The 16,984-nt window shown below is 38.1% G+C and overlaps 1 long non-coding RNA gene across 1 annotated transcript in view; it reads right to left on the reverse strand.

Moving 5' to 3' along the window:
* The window catches only part of LOC139037429 (uncharacterized), a 54,348-nt gene that overhangs the window by 20,323 nt on the left and 17,041 nt on the right, over positions 1-16,984 (reverse strand). Inside the window, exon 2 of the long non-coding RNA XR_011490222.1 lies at positions 3,633-3,709. This is a non-coding gene — a long non-coding RNA (uncharacterized lncRNA). The remainder of the gene's footprint in view (positions 1-3,632; positions 3,710-16,984) is intronic.

Here is a 16,984-nt window from a genome sequence, read left to right on the forward strand (position 1 = left end):
CTCTCTGAGGTCTTAACAAAGAAATTTCCAGTCATGTCCTTGGTTTCATATTTAGACCACATTTTTCTGCAGCACCATTGATTTTCCTAGAAGCCATTTCTTAATTTGAGTGTCATTTACCATCTGGAGAGGCTGAAAATGAGAAAGTTCAATTTTTGTACCCAGCAATTCCTGGTTTCTTCTAAGTTTAACTATTCTTTCTCTTATCCCTTTTCTAATGCACAGCCAGCAAGAGGTCAAGTGGCATGTTCACTACCCTACCTGCAAATCTCCTTAATTAAATTATTGACTACATTAGGTGCATTTCCTACTTTCTCTGTTACTGCAGGTGACTTTGGGGACAGCTCTCCACCACTATAAAACAAAGGACTTTCTCCCCAGCCCCCAATAACATTTTCCTCAATTTCTTTTCAGTCGCTAATGAGCTGTCAGCTCGGACATTTATGCATGAATTTGTCTTGTTTCCCAGCACCATAGTATCTGGGTTCCAAGAGCCAGTGTCCCGAGAGAACTGGCATTTGTCTGACCTGGCCTGAGAAGCCGCGTAGTGTCACTGTCTCCATTCTCTGCAGGTTGACACAGCAGCAAAGGTCTATCCAGGTACGAGCGGAGGGAATGTGGGAGGTGTATTATGAGGTGGCAGGCATCTCTGGGAAAGAAAATCTGCCACACTACTGCGGAGAGATATTACTTAGCTTTCATGCTGGCTCAGACACTGAAGACCCTGCCCACGACGTGGGCGATCCCTGGGTCAGGAAGATCCCCTGGAGAAGGGAATGGCAACCACTTCAGTATTCTTGCCTGGAGAATCCCACGGACAGAGAAAGGAGCCTGGCAGGCTACAGTCCATGGGGTCTGCAAAGAGCTAGAAATGACTGACGACTAACACTTTCACTTTTACAGTTTTAACTTGTATCTTATTCACAAGTCTAGGTCCCAAATGATATTTTTACATTTCTGAAATCAAACCCATTTTCAAGAAACTACAACTAAGGCAGTGGGAAGAATGCAGCAGAGGCTTTCGAATACCAAGAGTTTTTATAAATGTTTTGAACAAAGATATTGGAAAGACTGTTTGAACCTATATTTAATTCTAACTCAACCCTTTAAAATAGATTGTTTATCTGTGTAATTGACTGCTTTGTCTACTTTGACCATAAATTATAATGATGAGATTATCACTATCAAGGAGAGAATTAAATTTTTCCGGCAAGGAGCAGACTAGTTAATTTCCCAAGCTCCCTTGTGCTTAGTCACTCAGTTGTGTCCTGCTCTTTGTGACCCCATGAACAGTAGCCCACCAGGCTCCTCTGTCCATGGGATTCTCCAGGCAAGAATACTGGAGTGGGTTGCCATTTCCTTCTCCAAGCTTCCTCCCTAAAACCTGCCAATAATTTTGAGGCCTTTGATATTTTTAATTATGAGCTTGATTTTTCTTTCCCACTAGCACATTTCTATGAGGAAAATCAACTAATACATACTTTGCATGAATATAGCCCAAGAGTATGTAACAATCTAATTGTATGCTTAATTCTTCCAAGAGATAGCTTTTTAAAAGTTGGTTGTAGGGGTCTGTTACGAAACTCTTGTTTACGGAGGAGGACGTAACTAATGCAGACTTTTAGGGCATCCCTGAGAATATTTAATATATAATCCTTCCTGCTATATTTGAAATTTCCAAATGGAGAATATTCTATAGATATACAGAAGATGCCTCTCCTCTTGAAAACTTCTAGCTATAAATAAACCATTAATGGGGAGTATATACGTTCTTGTCACCCCTCTGCCATTTACAGGGGGAAAAGCAAGGGGGAAAATTGGAAATGTCAGGTATAATCATTTAGTCTTATTAGTTGGGACCAGTCAGAAAAGAATAATCATACTTACTAAGAGAGTGACAGCCCCTCTGGCTACAAAAGAAAAATAAGCTTAGGATATGGATGCTTGGGGTGGCCACAGAGATTCTGGGTCATTGCAGTCACCCTGAATAGGATTTTTGACTTAAAAGTAAGAGAAACAGAATGAGTAATAAAAAAAAAATTCTTACTCAAAGTTGATTAATGAGGTATATTTTAGTGAAAATTAGCAGGTTTTACTTGGGTGTTTTTCTTTATATACTTGCTATATAGGTATAACAGTTGAAATCTTGTTAGTAATAGTTACAAGTTCCAACTTTTAAAACACCTGAAACTAACACAACATTGTAAATCAACTACAATCGAATAATTTTTTTAAAAACAAACAGATTTTAAAAGAAAAGGTTGCATATTTACAATGTCAAATAAGCATGCTTGGAATGACAGCCTTCACTTGGGACCATGTAACTGTTACCAAGACCTCAATGCCATTGACTATTGCTCTATTCTAATTGCAGAAGGAAGGAAATACCTAACCTTTTGAGTATCAGATTTGCAAATACAGCCATAGAAAGGCTCAGATGGTAATATGATTTTAGAAAATAGTGTAAGTAAGACTTTAGAGAAACTGACAGATTTTCCTCCTCGCTACATTATGCGAGCCATCCTTAGGAGGGCTGCCGTGGCTCCTCAGCTTTCGCTTCTAGATTTAAGCATCACCCTATTTTTTCCAAGTCATTTGACCTTCTCTTTTCATTGTTCTTCAGTTGACTCTATTTTGTCATTGAGAACAAGGAGAGAGAGACTTGTGGAGATGGTGGGAGTTGAAATACTTCTAAGGATAATAAGATGTTTAGAAATATAATTTAGATCAATTTTACTTTGAGTCATTGTAGTATCTTGATTAATGAATTGTTCTATAAGCCAAAGAAGGCTGAGCGCCAAAGAATTGACACTTTCAAACTGTGGTGCTGGAGAAGACTCTTGAGAGTCCCTTGGACAACAAGGAGATCAAACCAGTCAATCCTGAAGGAGATCAATCCTGAATATTCATTGGAAGGACTAATGCTGAGGCTGAAACTCCAATACTTTGGCTGCCTGATGCAAAGAACTGACTTATTGGAAGAGATCCTGATGCTGGGAAGAATTGAGGGCAAGAGGAGAAGGGAGTAACAGAGGATAAGATGGTTGGATGGTATCACTGACTCAATGGACATGAGTTTCAGCAAACAGGAAGATAGTGATGGACAAAGAAGCCTGGTGTGTCACAGTCCATGGGGTCGCAAACAGCCAGACACGACTTAGTGACTGAACAACAGCAAAGTAAACTTAAACTAGTCATACTAATTAGTAATAAATACTGATTTTACTAAAATACACTAGTATATTTAATAGTAATAGAATAGTAATACTAGTATACTAATACTATTACTAATACTAATAATAGTTAAATATACTAGTATATTTTAGTAAAATATACTAAATATATATAGGTATACTATATATTTATATATATAAATATACTAAAATATAATTTAGTATATTACTAAATCAGTAAATCAGTATAATCACTCACTATTATACAGAGTAAAGTAAGTCAGAAAAAGAAAAATAAATACTGTATTCTAACACATATATATGAACTCCAGAGAAATGGTACTGAAGAATTTATTTACAGGGCAGCAATGGAGAAACAGACCTAGAGAATAGACTTATGGACGTGGGGAGAGAGGGGGAGATGGGGAGATGTATGGAGGTAGTAACATGGAAACTTACATTACTGTATGTAAAATAGACAGCCAACGGGAATTTGCTGTATGGCTCAGGAAACTCAAACACGGCTCTGTATCCATCTAGAAGGGTGAGATGGGGAGGGAGACAGGAGAGAGGGTCAAAAGGGAGGGGACATATGTATACCTGTGGCTGATTCATGTAGAGGTTTGAGAGAAAACAACAAAATTCTGTAAAGCAATTATCCTTCAATAAAAATATAAATAAATTTTAAAAAATTAAAAGTCTTTGTTCTTTTAAATCATTAGTAAATATAGATAGATTTAATAATAGGTAGTAAACCTATTATTAGGTTAGGTGATAGGTAATAAACCTTCTTTAACACTGTATTGGTAGGCTATAGGAAATCTTAAAAGGTAAAAATGAATTTGGTTATTCATATCATTCAAGGTATGTTCAAGATTTTGAGTCCTTCTTGAAAACTATTGGTGGGGGTTTGTCATTGCCTTCTCATTGCCACTACAAACACAATCACTTTGTTCCCAACAAAGTTATTTCTGATTCTCTCCTTCATTTTGATTTTGATTTTGTTCTAAATGGATCTCTCTTTGACAGCAATGGAGTAAAATTTCTTGAAGGGGAAATTGCTCTGTATGATAGTTTTGAAATAAAATACCTGCCAAATTGGATTGATTGGGGCTCTGAATGCAGCAATATTAATATTAAGTGAAGAAGTTATCTTCCATAAAAACCTTTGGGTGAAATAATATGTGACTTACAGGGTTATATTTCAAGATGTCAAATTGGGGTTCACAGTATGAAAATGAAATGCGAGCTGAAGTAATGCCAAATGCACTAGGAACTAGAGACATGTGCCTAGGGCTTGAGACGCAGAAAAGAAAGAAAAATCATTTGGATTATTCAAGGCTTTTTAGTCTTTTTTTCTTGAAACCCATTAGTGGATGGTCACCTACCTACTCATTACCACTACAAATCTAATCACTTTGTTCCCAATAAAGGTGTTTCTGATTCTCTCCTTGCTTTTGATTTTGTTCTAAAGGAGTCTCTCTGTGATAGCAAGAGAGTGAAATGTCTCAAAGGTCACTTGAGACATCAGGCGGTAGATAAGGGGCATAGGGGAAGAAAAACAGGCATCACAGTTCTTAAATCAGCACTCTCAGACTCGCATGTGCTTGAGAACCACTCTGGGTGGGGGGGAGCAGGGAGGAGTGTTAAGCATACAGATTCTCCGGCCTCATCCTCGTAGATGCATCCCAAGACACCACAAAGGTCAATGAGATTTACCTCTAAGGCCAACTGAGTAACTCTTGACTGCATCTAGGCATCAATTCCTCTCAAGGAAAATTATCCTTTCTGGACCCTTCCTCTGAAAACACTTTATATGCTTCTGACATAGCCTGAATCTGGGGCTGAATCCTGAAATCATCTAAGAAAACTTCAGGTGCAGCATTTACTATTAAGTGTCTTTAGGGTTTGAATGAGTGTGTATACTCTGGAGTTCTAAAAATATTACCTGGCTTTAATGTTGATTGTTAAACTAAAATATACATATTATACATTAAATATTGTTTTTAATCACTTCAGTCCATGTATGTGTTCATTAAATATGTGTGCTCTTAGCAGGGCATTTTATTTGGGCAGGAACTTCTCTTTAACCCTTGTCACCACTAGAATATTTTTTGAGCTGAGCCGAGTTCATAGGTACTAAAGTGTAGGTTCTATCTGCCTGGCTTCCATTGAATTGCCTTGCATCCACTGATATATGCATGGACTGAGGCTCCACTTCATAGGCAAAGGGGCAAGAATGAACTGCCATGCAATGCAGTGTAAGGATAAAACAACATTTCTGATGAACTGAGGTAGGACCAAACCAAGTCCAGATCACGAAATGGCTATGGGATCCCTGAGAACAAGGGAGGATGTTTTAATTATTGTCAAACAAAAAGCAACCCTCAAATTATATACCTTATTAGGAAAAAAAATCATGTATTTTGCTCACAAATCTGTAGGTCAGAAATTGAGACAAGGTGCAAAGCTCATCTGTGCTAAATGATTCTGAAGGTCTTAGCTGGGATGATCCTAAAGTTTGGAGCCCTCACCACCTCCCCCACCCCGTCTCTCTATCTGCACCCAGCCTGTCCCAGCTTGAGCGTCCTCAAAGCATGACAGCCTCTGCATTTTCAGACTTTTTACATGGCAGTCAGGGCTCTAAGATAAGTGTTGTAAGAGGCCTGGGAGAAAGCTGCAAGTCTTCTTATGAACTAGCCTCAGAAAGTCCCAAAATATCATTTCTACCACCTTCTATTTGTTAAGTAAGTCTCTAAAACCAGGCCAGATTCAAGAAGAAGGAATAGACTCTGCCTCTCAGTGGTTGTAGCAGCGAGGAATTCACAGCCATCTTCAGTCTTCCATAGTTTGTCCTCTGGCCACATTATTTACATTTATTGAAAATGAAAGATACACTTACCCCTCCTAAGAATCCCAAAAGTCTCATCCTGTTTCAGCACTGACCCAAAGTCCAGCATCTCATCACATATATCAGAATGAAGTGCTTCAATGCCACTGCTTAAATACAATTCCTACCCATCTGAAGACCTGGGAAATAAAGATACAAGCTATCTGCCGTAAGGTAACTCCAATAAACACTGCCATTCAAAATAGAGAAGTTTGGAAGAAAAGGCTCATAATAGTCACTGGTTCACAATAATCATGAGATCCATCCAGATCCATGTCAAGAGTTCATTTGCTCTGAAGCCATTTCTAACACTGAGAATCTTCTGCTGAAAGAATCTGGGGATAAGATGGTTTTATTCTCAAACCTAAAAAAGTCCTGCTCCTTAATAGGTTTCCCTAGATTCTCAAAAATTGAACAGTTCCTTCTTTAACTTTTCCCCTCACTCCTCATATTTTGTAATAGGTAACTAGGAAAAGCCAAGTGGCATTTTGAGGATTCTGCTTGGAAATCTATACAGCCAGATGCTCGAGATCTCTCTTTCCCACATTACCACAGGCAACAGTTTGGCTCCCAGGAGAGAACGTGTGTGTCCTTTCTTCCTGCCTCTGGTAGCATTCACCCACCATTATTCAAGGCTTTATGAAGAGTTTCCCGAGCCCCTTCCAGTTTCCACCTACCACCTCGTCCGAAACCAGCATCCCATTCTTGACACCAAATTCTGTTCAGTTATCAATGCTATGCAACTGCTCAAAATAAGAATCATTTGTCTTGCTCATGAACCTGTGGGTTGGAATTCAGACATTAAACAGTGGGGAGGGTTCTTTTCTACTCTGGATGTCTGGGGCTTCAGCAGGTAGAACTTGAAGGGCTGGCTGGAAGCTAGAACAGAGGAGGAGCTGGCTTGGGCATCCTTACAGCGTGGTGGCCTCAGGTAGTCAGACTTAAGATTAGTGTAGCTCAGAGGTCCAAGCATGAGTGTTCTGGGGCCCAGGAGGAAGCTCCAAGGCTTCTCTTGACACAACCTCAAGGGTCCTTGAATGTCAATTTTGCCTTGTTGTATTTGCCAAGTAAGTCACTAGGGCCAGATCAGGTTTAAGGGGAGTAAAATTAGATTCCACCTGTTAAGGGGAAGATGAGCAGATAATTTGCAGCCATCTTTGTTTGAAAGAGATCTACTTTTATAATATGATTTCATTACTTGGAACATGAACATTTGTGTATATTGCAATATCAAATGATAGAAAATGGAAAGCAAATAGGTGATTGACCATAATCAAGAAAATTTTAGACCACTGGATTGATGAAGCAGATACTGCTATGCATTAGGTTTCATATTTGGGTTCTTTTAACTTTGCAAACTTTTCTCAAATTTATTTAGACACAAGGTGTCAGCACAACCTTGAACCTTTAATTCTCACCAAAATATCTGGGCAATTTAGTAAAGAAGAGTTGGTCTAAAGAAGGCAATGTAGTTTAGCTTCTCTATTTTGTTGTCATTCTACTTAGTTATTTAGCACTGATAATTTCTAAATGCTATAATATAAACTCAAAGGGGTGCTCAGAAATGATATTAAGAAAAAGCACAAAACTGTAGGAAGGCAATAAAATGTATCCAGCAGGATAATAAATCATATGAATTTTACAGAAACAATTTATATGGTATAAACCCTTAATACGATTATGAACAATGTGTAAAGTTTACTTTTGTTTGTTCTGTGACTAATGTTAGAAGTTATGCCTCTCAGACTATTGATAATAGGAAGCTATCTCTACAATATATGTTTTTACTAACAGGTACCTGCTCTGGCTTAAGCAGAATTCATGCAACTGTTTTTAGTAGTAAGTTAAAGAACATATTTTTCCAAGTTTCCACTTGTTATAACAGGAATTGACTTATTTGTATCCCTCCATTGATTGACAGAATTTTACTTCATCCACAGTCTTTAGAAATAAAGCTGGACCTTACCTACTGATAAAAGGGTCAATTCAACAACAACAAAAAAAATCTAATAATCCTAAATGTATATGCACTAAAACCTGAATCTTTGCATTCATCCTCAGTTATTTTCTTAGGATAAGTTTGCCAGATCTAGGTATATACATTTTTTAACCTTCTGATAAATCATGACCTATAGTTCTCCAGAAAGGTTGTACTAACTTTCACTGTTAGACAGAAGTATATGAAAAATGCCTGCCTCTCTTCCTTCTCACCAAAATCAGATGGCCATTCCATCTAAAACAGTTTTAAATGTGGTTTTATTACTCTTAATTTCTCTAATAATAGTGACTGCAAAAGTCTAGGAATATATTTCTATAAACAGATTCATATCTGCTTTCAAAAACAATGAGAATGGTGTTATTTGTATGTAAACCTAGTGCTTCAAAAATGCTTCAGAGTGGCTCAAAATTTTTCTTTAAAGTTTGATATGGAATGGTCATGTCACATAAACATGTGTGTGTGTGAGAGAGAGAGAGATTGATTGTCAAGGTAAGTAAATTCACCCCTCACAGTCTATATATCTATTTCTATCACTAAATTGTTACATCATTTTATATTAATAATTAAATTGTATGTTTTGCCTGATAGATTGTGACATTTTCTTAAAGTCACAGATTTTTATTTTATATATTTTTGAATTATCTCACAATTACAGAATCTAGTATGATAACCATTCAATACATATTTGGTGGAGGAAGGCTGGAATGAAAGAAGAAATGAAGGAAAGAGATGTGAATTTCATCTTGGTCCTTGTCTACAGAATCACAGATTTCACTTAGCACAATCTTATTAAGGAGGCTAACTGTATTCTTTTAAAAATTAATGTGTTGGGCTCTAAATTAATCAGTTATAATAAAATTCACATAGAATGCCTACCTATAGCCCATCAGAAAGTTCTCTCTTTTCTGATTTTTTTTCACAAACACTGGCCAATAATCAATCAATAATTACACTAGCCAGTAATCCAAGTCTATGCCCCAACCACTAATGCCAAAGAAGCTGAAGTTGAACAGTTCTGTGAAGACCTAGAAGACCTTCTAGAACTAATACCCCCCAAAAATTACCTTTTCATCATAGGGGACTGGAATGCAAAAGTAGGAAGTCAAGAGATACCTGGAGTAACTGGCAAGTTTGGCCTTGGAGTACAAAATGAAGTCAAGAAAACACACTGGTCATAGCAAACACCTTCTTCCAACAACACAAGAGACGACTCCAAACATGGACATCACCAGATGGTCAATACCAAAATCAGATTGATCATATTCTTTGCAGTTGAAGATGGAGAAGTTCTATAAAGTCAGCAAAAACAAGACCGGGAGCTGACTGTGGCTCAGATCATGAACTCCTTATTGTCAAATTCAGACTTATATTGAATAAACTAGGGAAAACCACTAGACCATTCAGGTATGACCTAAATCAAATCCCTTATGATTATGCAGTGGAAGTGACAAATAGATTCAAGGGATTAGCTCTGGTAGACAGAGTGCATGAAGAACTATGGACAGAGGATCATAACATTGTACAGGAGGCAGGGATCAAAACCATTCCCAAGAAAAAGAAATGCAAAAGGCAAAATGGTTGTCTGAGGAGGCCTTACAAATAGCTGAGATAAGAAGAGAAGCTAAAGGCAAAGGAGAAAAGGAAAGATATATCCATCTGAATACAGAGTTCTAAATAATAGCAAGGAGAGGTAAGAAAGGCTTCCTCAGTGATCAATGGAAAGAAACAGAGGAAAACAATAGAATGGGAATGATTAGAGATCTCTTCAAGAAAATTAGAGATACCAAGGGAACATTTCCTGCAAAGATGGGCTCAATAAAAGACAGAAATGGGAGGGACCTAACAGAAGCAGAAGATATTAAGAAGAGGTGGCAAGAATACACGGAAGAATTATACAAAAACTATCCTCATGACCCAGATAATCATGATGGTACTATCACTCACCTAGAGTCAGATATCCTAGAGTGCGAAGTCAAGGTGGTCTTAGGAAGCATCACTATGAACAAAGCTAGTGGAGGTGATGGAATTCCAGCTGAGTTATTTCAAATCCTAAAAGATGATGTTGTGAAAGTGCTGCACTCAATATGCCAGCAAATTTGAAAAACTCAGCAGTGACCACAGGACTGGAAAAGGTCAGTTTTCATTCCAATCAAAAAGAAAGGCAATGTCAAAGAATGTTCAAACTACTGTACAATTGCATTCATCTCACACATTAGCAAAGCAATGCTCAAAATTCTCCAAGCCAGGCTTTGACAGTACATGAACCAAGAACTTCCAAATGTTCAAGCTGCATTTAGAAAAGGTAGAGGAACAAGAGATCAAATTGCCAACATCCGTTGGATCATTGAAAAAAGCAAGAGAATTCCAGAAAAATATCTACTTCTGCTTCATTGACTACACTAAAGCCTTAGACTGTGTGGATCACAACAAACTTGTGGAAAATTCTGAAAGAAATGGGAATACCAGACCACCTGACTTGCCTCCTGAGAAATCTGTATGCAGGTCAAGAAGCAACAGTTAGAACCGGACATGGAACAACAGAGTGGTTCCAAATTGGGAAAGGAGTATATCAAGGCTGTATATTGTCACCCTGCTTATTTAACTTATATGCAGAGTACAACGTGAAAAATGCTGGACTGGATGAAGCAGAAGCTGAAATCAAGATTTCCAGAAGAAATATCAATAACCTCAGATATGCAGATGACACCACCCTATGGCAGAGAGTGAAGAGAAACTGAAGAGCCTCTTGATGAAAATGAAAGAGGAGAGTGAAAAAGCTGGCTTAAAACTCAATATTCAAAAAATTAAGGTCATGGCATCTGGTCCCATCACTTCATGGCAAACAGATGGGGAAACAATGGAAACAGTGACAGACTTTATTTTGGGGGGCTCGAAAATCACTGCAGATGGTGACTATGCTGAGAGATTAAAAGATGCTTGCTCCTTGGAAGAAAAGCTATGACAAACCTAGACAAAGGTTCATATAGTCAAAGCTATGGTTTTCTAGTAGTCATGTATGGATGTGAGAGTTGGACCATAAAGAAAGCTGAGTGCTGAAGAAAATTGATGCTTTTGAACTGTGGTGTTGGAGAAGACTCTTGAGAGTCCCTTGGACTGCAAGGAGATCTAACCAGTCAATCCTAAAGGAAATCAGTCCTGAAAATTCATTGGAAAGACTGATATGGAAGCTGAAGCTCCAATACTTTGGCCATCTGATGCAAAGAACTGACACATTGGAAAAGACCCTGATGCAGGAAAGGTTGAAAGCGGGAAGAGAAGGGAATGACAGAGGATGAGATGGTTGGATGGCATCACTGACTCAATGGACATGAGTTTGAGCAAACTCTAGGAACTGGTGATGGACAGGGAAGCCTGGCGTGCTGCAGTCTATGGGCTGCAAAAAGTCGGACACGACTGAGAGACTGAACTGAACTGAAGCCAATAATCTGCCTTTCACACTAGTGAGAGACTTTGAACTGGAATGTTAGTCTTGTTTTTTTTGGTCAGAATGTTATTTGCAAACTTCCTCAACCCAAATACAGGGGATTTACATCCCTTTCTTTCCTGGTTAATTTTAAAATTTGACTTTGTTTTATTGAGATGAGGGTAAATTTCTCATTACAATTAGAATTTTGTGTAAAACACTTGTAAAAGCCAATATAATAAGGATTTCACTAGTCTGAAACCTGTTTAACCAGAATTTTGCTAGGCATTCATAGTGATAACACTATGCATTGTTTTGAAATGCATTCTGAATTACCAAGGACTTAATTATATTTAATACAGGCTTATACATCTTATTCAAATAATTTAAAAACTGATGTTGCATGCAGAATCAGGAATAATTTTAGAGCAATAGTTTATTTTAAAGATTGTCAAACTGCATCATTGTACACATGAGAGAACAGAGGCCCCAGATAAGTGAAGTCATTTGTCTAAAGTCACACAGCTTGTTAGGGTCACAGTGGAGCTGGATCCCAAGTCTGTTGAATTTGAGTCAATTACTGTATCCATTGATTTTGCTAGGTTGACTAACAGAACACTTCTTTCTTCAACTGATCATATTCCTCACCTAGAGAATAGTGAGATTTTTCTGTAATAATATACAAAAGAATTATAGGCCAAATGGCCAGTCACACAAAATATATTAGATCTTCACAATAAAGAAAAGTTAATTTCCTTAGGTCTGAATATTTTTAAATGGAACGTCTCAGAATTATTTCTTCAGCCTAGAATTCCCCCAGTTTTTTTATATAACTATAGCTTGGGCACAGTGATAAGCATCCAGTAGCTACTTGCTAGCTAACAATGAAGAGTGATAAGAATTTACAAGAAGTAACTTGGTCCTTATTTTTCTTCCCTTTAGCGATCAAGCTGAGCATCTTTATCTCTGATGAGAGATATTGATGAATATCTGATTGTGAAATCCCTTGACACCTGAAAAGACTAGCAATTTATTTATTGCTGATAGTATATGGTACCTGCTTGTGAAGCTTTCTGCTGGCAGATATTTTTTTTTTCAAAGATTCATCTTTCTCCAGGAGTAAATATCATATATTTAATTATTCATAATGTTTTTCCTGTTTTACCACAAGCTTCCTCAGAGGACAGAGTGCATTAAGGCTCTTCTGTTACTATAAGAGTGTGAAGTGTGAATAGGAAAAAAATATATATATATCTGTATTAGCATTTCATTGTTATTCTGGGCAAATATAATTAAACATGATTTGCAAATGCTGCAGTCAGAAACAACAAAAGGTGTAAAGTGAAGCAACAAAATTTATACTGCATCCACACCAGAAAAAGTAAATGAAAAATTCTCGTAGCTGAAGTGGAAACTAGGAAGATTTCACATCCTTAACATCTATATTAGGGAAGTAAAAATGTGAGCATGCCTATAAATATGAACAATAAGGCACTATTTAGATTCATGCTACAGACTTACTCTACAACTGTGGGCATCTTCTATTCAAGTTAAGCTTGGTAACCTTCTTTTTCTCATATTGAATACTGCTAAGTCATGTCTGACTCTTTGCAACTCCACGGACTGCAGCATGACAGGCTCCCTTGTCCTTCACATTTCCTGGAGTTTGCTCAAACTCATGTCCATTGAGTCGCTGATGCCATCCAACCATCCCATCCTCTGTCATCTCCTTCTCCCGACTTCAATCTTTCCCATTATCAGGGTCTTTCCCAATGAGTCGGCTCTTCACATCAGGTGGCCAAAGTATTGCAGCTTCAGTTTCAGCATCAGTCCTTCCAACGAATATTCAGGGTTGATTTCCTTTAGTATTGACTCGTTTATCTCCTTGCTGTCCAAGGGACTCTCAAAATTCTTCTCCATCACCACAGTTTGAAAGCATCTCTTCTTCAGCACTCAGCTTTCTTTATGGTCCAACTCTCACATCCATACATGACTACTGGAAAAACTATAGCTCTGACTATATGGACCTTTGTTGGCAAAGTGATGTCTCTGCTTTTTAATATGCTGTCTAGGCCTGCCGTGGCTTTTCTTCTAAGGAGCAAGCATCTTTTAATTTCATGATTGCAGTCACCATCCACAATGATTTTGGAGCCCAAGAAAATAAAATCTGTCACTGTTTCGATTGTTTCCCCATCTATTTGCCATGAAGTGATGGGACCGAATGCTAAGATCTTAGTTTTTTGAATATCAAGTTTCAAGCCAACTTTTTCACTCTCTTCTTTCACCCTCATCAAGAGGCTCTTTGGTTTCTCTTCACTTTCTGCCATTCTCATTGCCTTTCTTGGCTTATGTCTTTTAGGAAATTGCTTTATTTCACGTGAGGCCCCAGAAGGAAGTGGAGGTAAACACATGTGCTTAATCTGTCAGGTGATTTGATCATAAGTCTCTTTTGCTTCTTAAAGTTTCATTCTAAGAGCTATGGAATTGGAAAAAAATTCTCCCATTAGGCCTGTAGGGTGGTATCAGTTGCATATCTGAGGTTGTTGATATTTCTCCCATAAATCTTGAATCCAGCTTGTGATTCATCCAGTCCAGCCCATAAAAAAAAAAGCTTTTACAATTACCTATTATTGTTGTTATTAAAATAGCAGTTTGTATATAGGAAACCAAGCTGCCAGGAGCCACTCATTTGCAGATGGTGTTCCTTATTTATTCTCAAGTGGGAAGAGATTAAGGTTTATCCTTCATAACCCAGAATGCAAGCCAAGACATAACCAGATTCTCCTTCAATCCATCTGAAGTTTCTCTGATCCTGTGTGCACACCCTCACCCTTAAGCACAGGAGTATGCTTGCTGGATCCTGTCTCAGGAATCTCTGGCGTCTCCACGCTCATCTTGCACCTCCTGAATCTTCCTCCTTCCTCCCACTCCATCCTTCAGCTGGAAATGCCATCCACTTCCTCTCCAGGCAAGGAGACGTTGCTTTATTTCATATTCCAAGTTCTGTTACATTGAACTTTATGTTCAGATCTCAGAGCTTTGGTTTTGGTACATGAAGGGAAGCCTTGACATTTTCTCTCTCAACCACGCCTGGCTTTTAAGATGTTTCTCTCATTCAAATGCAAAAAATGACAGTCAGAACTGAACAATAACTTTGTTTTTCTAGCTGTATCTGCCCTCTCTCTAAAAACAATGAAATATTGATTCAGTGAGTAAAGACATCATCCAGTGAGCTTCACATTTTAAGAGAAATTTAAAACTGCATTAAACTCTTCAAAATTATTATATCACAAATGTACCCAAAAAAGCCCTTTTAAATACAAAATATCAAGGAATTTAAAACTGTTTTAGATTGTCGATTGTCGGTGAGAGTGAGGAGAAGCAGACATTTTCATACATTGTTTTCACACATCTCTGGTGGCTGATGAGTATAAATTTACTAATGAATGAATCTATAGGTCCAAACGATTGCCTGTACAGTTTGAAACTGGCTCCTCTCTGCTCATCTCTACCTTAACCCTTTTCTCTCTTCCTCTGAAATTTTAGATAAATGACAACAGAAAATCTCTAAACATAGAGAATATTAAGAAAGAAATTAATTGGCTAATTTTCTCTTTTATAAATAATTTAGATTGCAAACCGATTTAGATACATGAAGGGCATAACTTTCTGTTTCCAATTATGTTTTGAGATTGGGGACATATTATCTAGTCCATTCATTTCAAGAAGCATGTTGTTGTGAAATGTATAGATTCCTTTTCATTTTGGCCATCTTGATTCTATTTTTTAGTCTATTAGTTTAGTGCATTTCTAATTTGCTAGAGATGTTGATGCTTGAGGCCTTAAAAGATTACATTCATGTAGGATATCTTGATTCAAATTTTCTGTTCTCTAAGTAGTAAGCTTTGCATTTCCGTCTAGAGCCACGCTACAGGCCTAATAGGAGAATTTTTTTCCTATTCCATATCTCTTAGAATGAAACTTTAAGAAGCAAAAGAGACTTATGATCAAATTACATGACAGATTAAGCACATGTGTTTACCTCTACTTCCTTCCAGGACCTCACAACATGAAGTAAAGCAATTTCCTAAAAGACATAAGCCAAGAAAGGCAATGAGAAAGAGATAGGAGATAGCATAACATGTTAGAATTTAGAAAGTAGATAGATGAATGGTAAATGACTTATTAGATAAAAGAATGCTGAAACTTAAACCAACAGTGAGGCAAAGTAGGGTTCAGTTCAGTTCTGTTCAGTCGCTCAGTCGTGTCCGACTCTTTGCGACCCCATGGACTGCAGCACATCAGGCTGCATCACCGATTCCCAGAGCTTACTCAAACTCATGTCCATCAAGTCGGTGATGCCATCCAGCCGTCTCATCCTCTGTCATCCCTTTCTCCTCCCGCCTTCAATCTTTCCCAGCATCAGGGTCTTTTCCAATGAGTCAGTTCTTCACATCAGGTGGTCAAAGTATTGGAGTTTCAGCTTCAGCATCAGTCCTTCCCATGGATATTCACAACTGATTTCCTTTAGGATTGACTGGTTGGATCTCCTTGCAGTCCAAGAGACTCTCAAGAGTCTTCTCCAACACCACAGTTCAAAAGCATCAATTCTTCAGTGCTCAGCTTTCTTTATGGTCCAACTCTCACATTCATACATGACTACTGGAAAAATCATAGCTTTGACTAGACAGACCTTTGTCTAGGTTTGTCATAGCTTTTCTTCCAAGGAGCAAGTGTCTTTTCATCTTGTGGCACAGTCACCATCTGCAGTTATTTTGGACCCCAAGAAAATAAAAGTCTGCCACTGTTTCCATTGTTTCCCATCTACTTGCCATGAAGTGATGGGACCGGATGCCATGATCTTAGTTTTCTGAATGTTGAGTTTTAAGCCAGCTTTTTCACTCTCCTGTTTCACTTTCATCAAAATGATCTTTAGTTCTTCTTCGATTTCTGCCATAAGGGTAGTGTCATCTGCGTATCTGAGGTTATTGATATTTCTCCAGGCAATCTTGATTCCAGCTTGTGCTTCATCCAGTCCAGCATTTCGCATGATGTACTCTGAATATAAGTTAAATAAGCAGGGTGACAGTATACAGCCTTGACCCAGAAGCAAGACAATGAACTCCACAGAACCTCAGATATACTCAGAAATTATGGGTATCATATACCTCAAAGTATTGGTTAGGTGGGGCTCAAAAAAGAACAGAGTAAATCCATATTGGGAGCAGCTACAGTGCTCAGATTCCTTCTTCCCCTCAAACAGTGACTACTTGTGAATCATCCCAGTGGAAGACTGGTCTGCTCTCTGAAGGAGGAGCACCAGGTCATTCAGGATATAGGACATCGGGAAGCCAGAGAAGGGATACCCTGCTGGTAATGAAAGTCTACATATGAAAGATGAGAATCTCATTGCCTTTATTCTGATGCCCAAGAATGCTGGCATTCAGGCTGATGCCCTGAAGCAGAAGATAGGAAATTTGACCAACCCAAGAGACTAG

The sequence above is a fragment of the Odocoileus virginianus genome, chromosome 11 (genome assembly GCF_023699985.2).
Source record: "Odocoileus virginianus isolate 20LAN1187 ecotype Illinois chromosome 11, Ovbor_1.2, whole genome shotgun sequence".
Classification (NCBI taxonomy): Eukaryota; Metazoa; Chordata; class Mammalia; order Artiodactyla; family Cervidae; genus Odocoileus; species Odocoileus virginianus.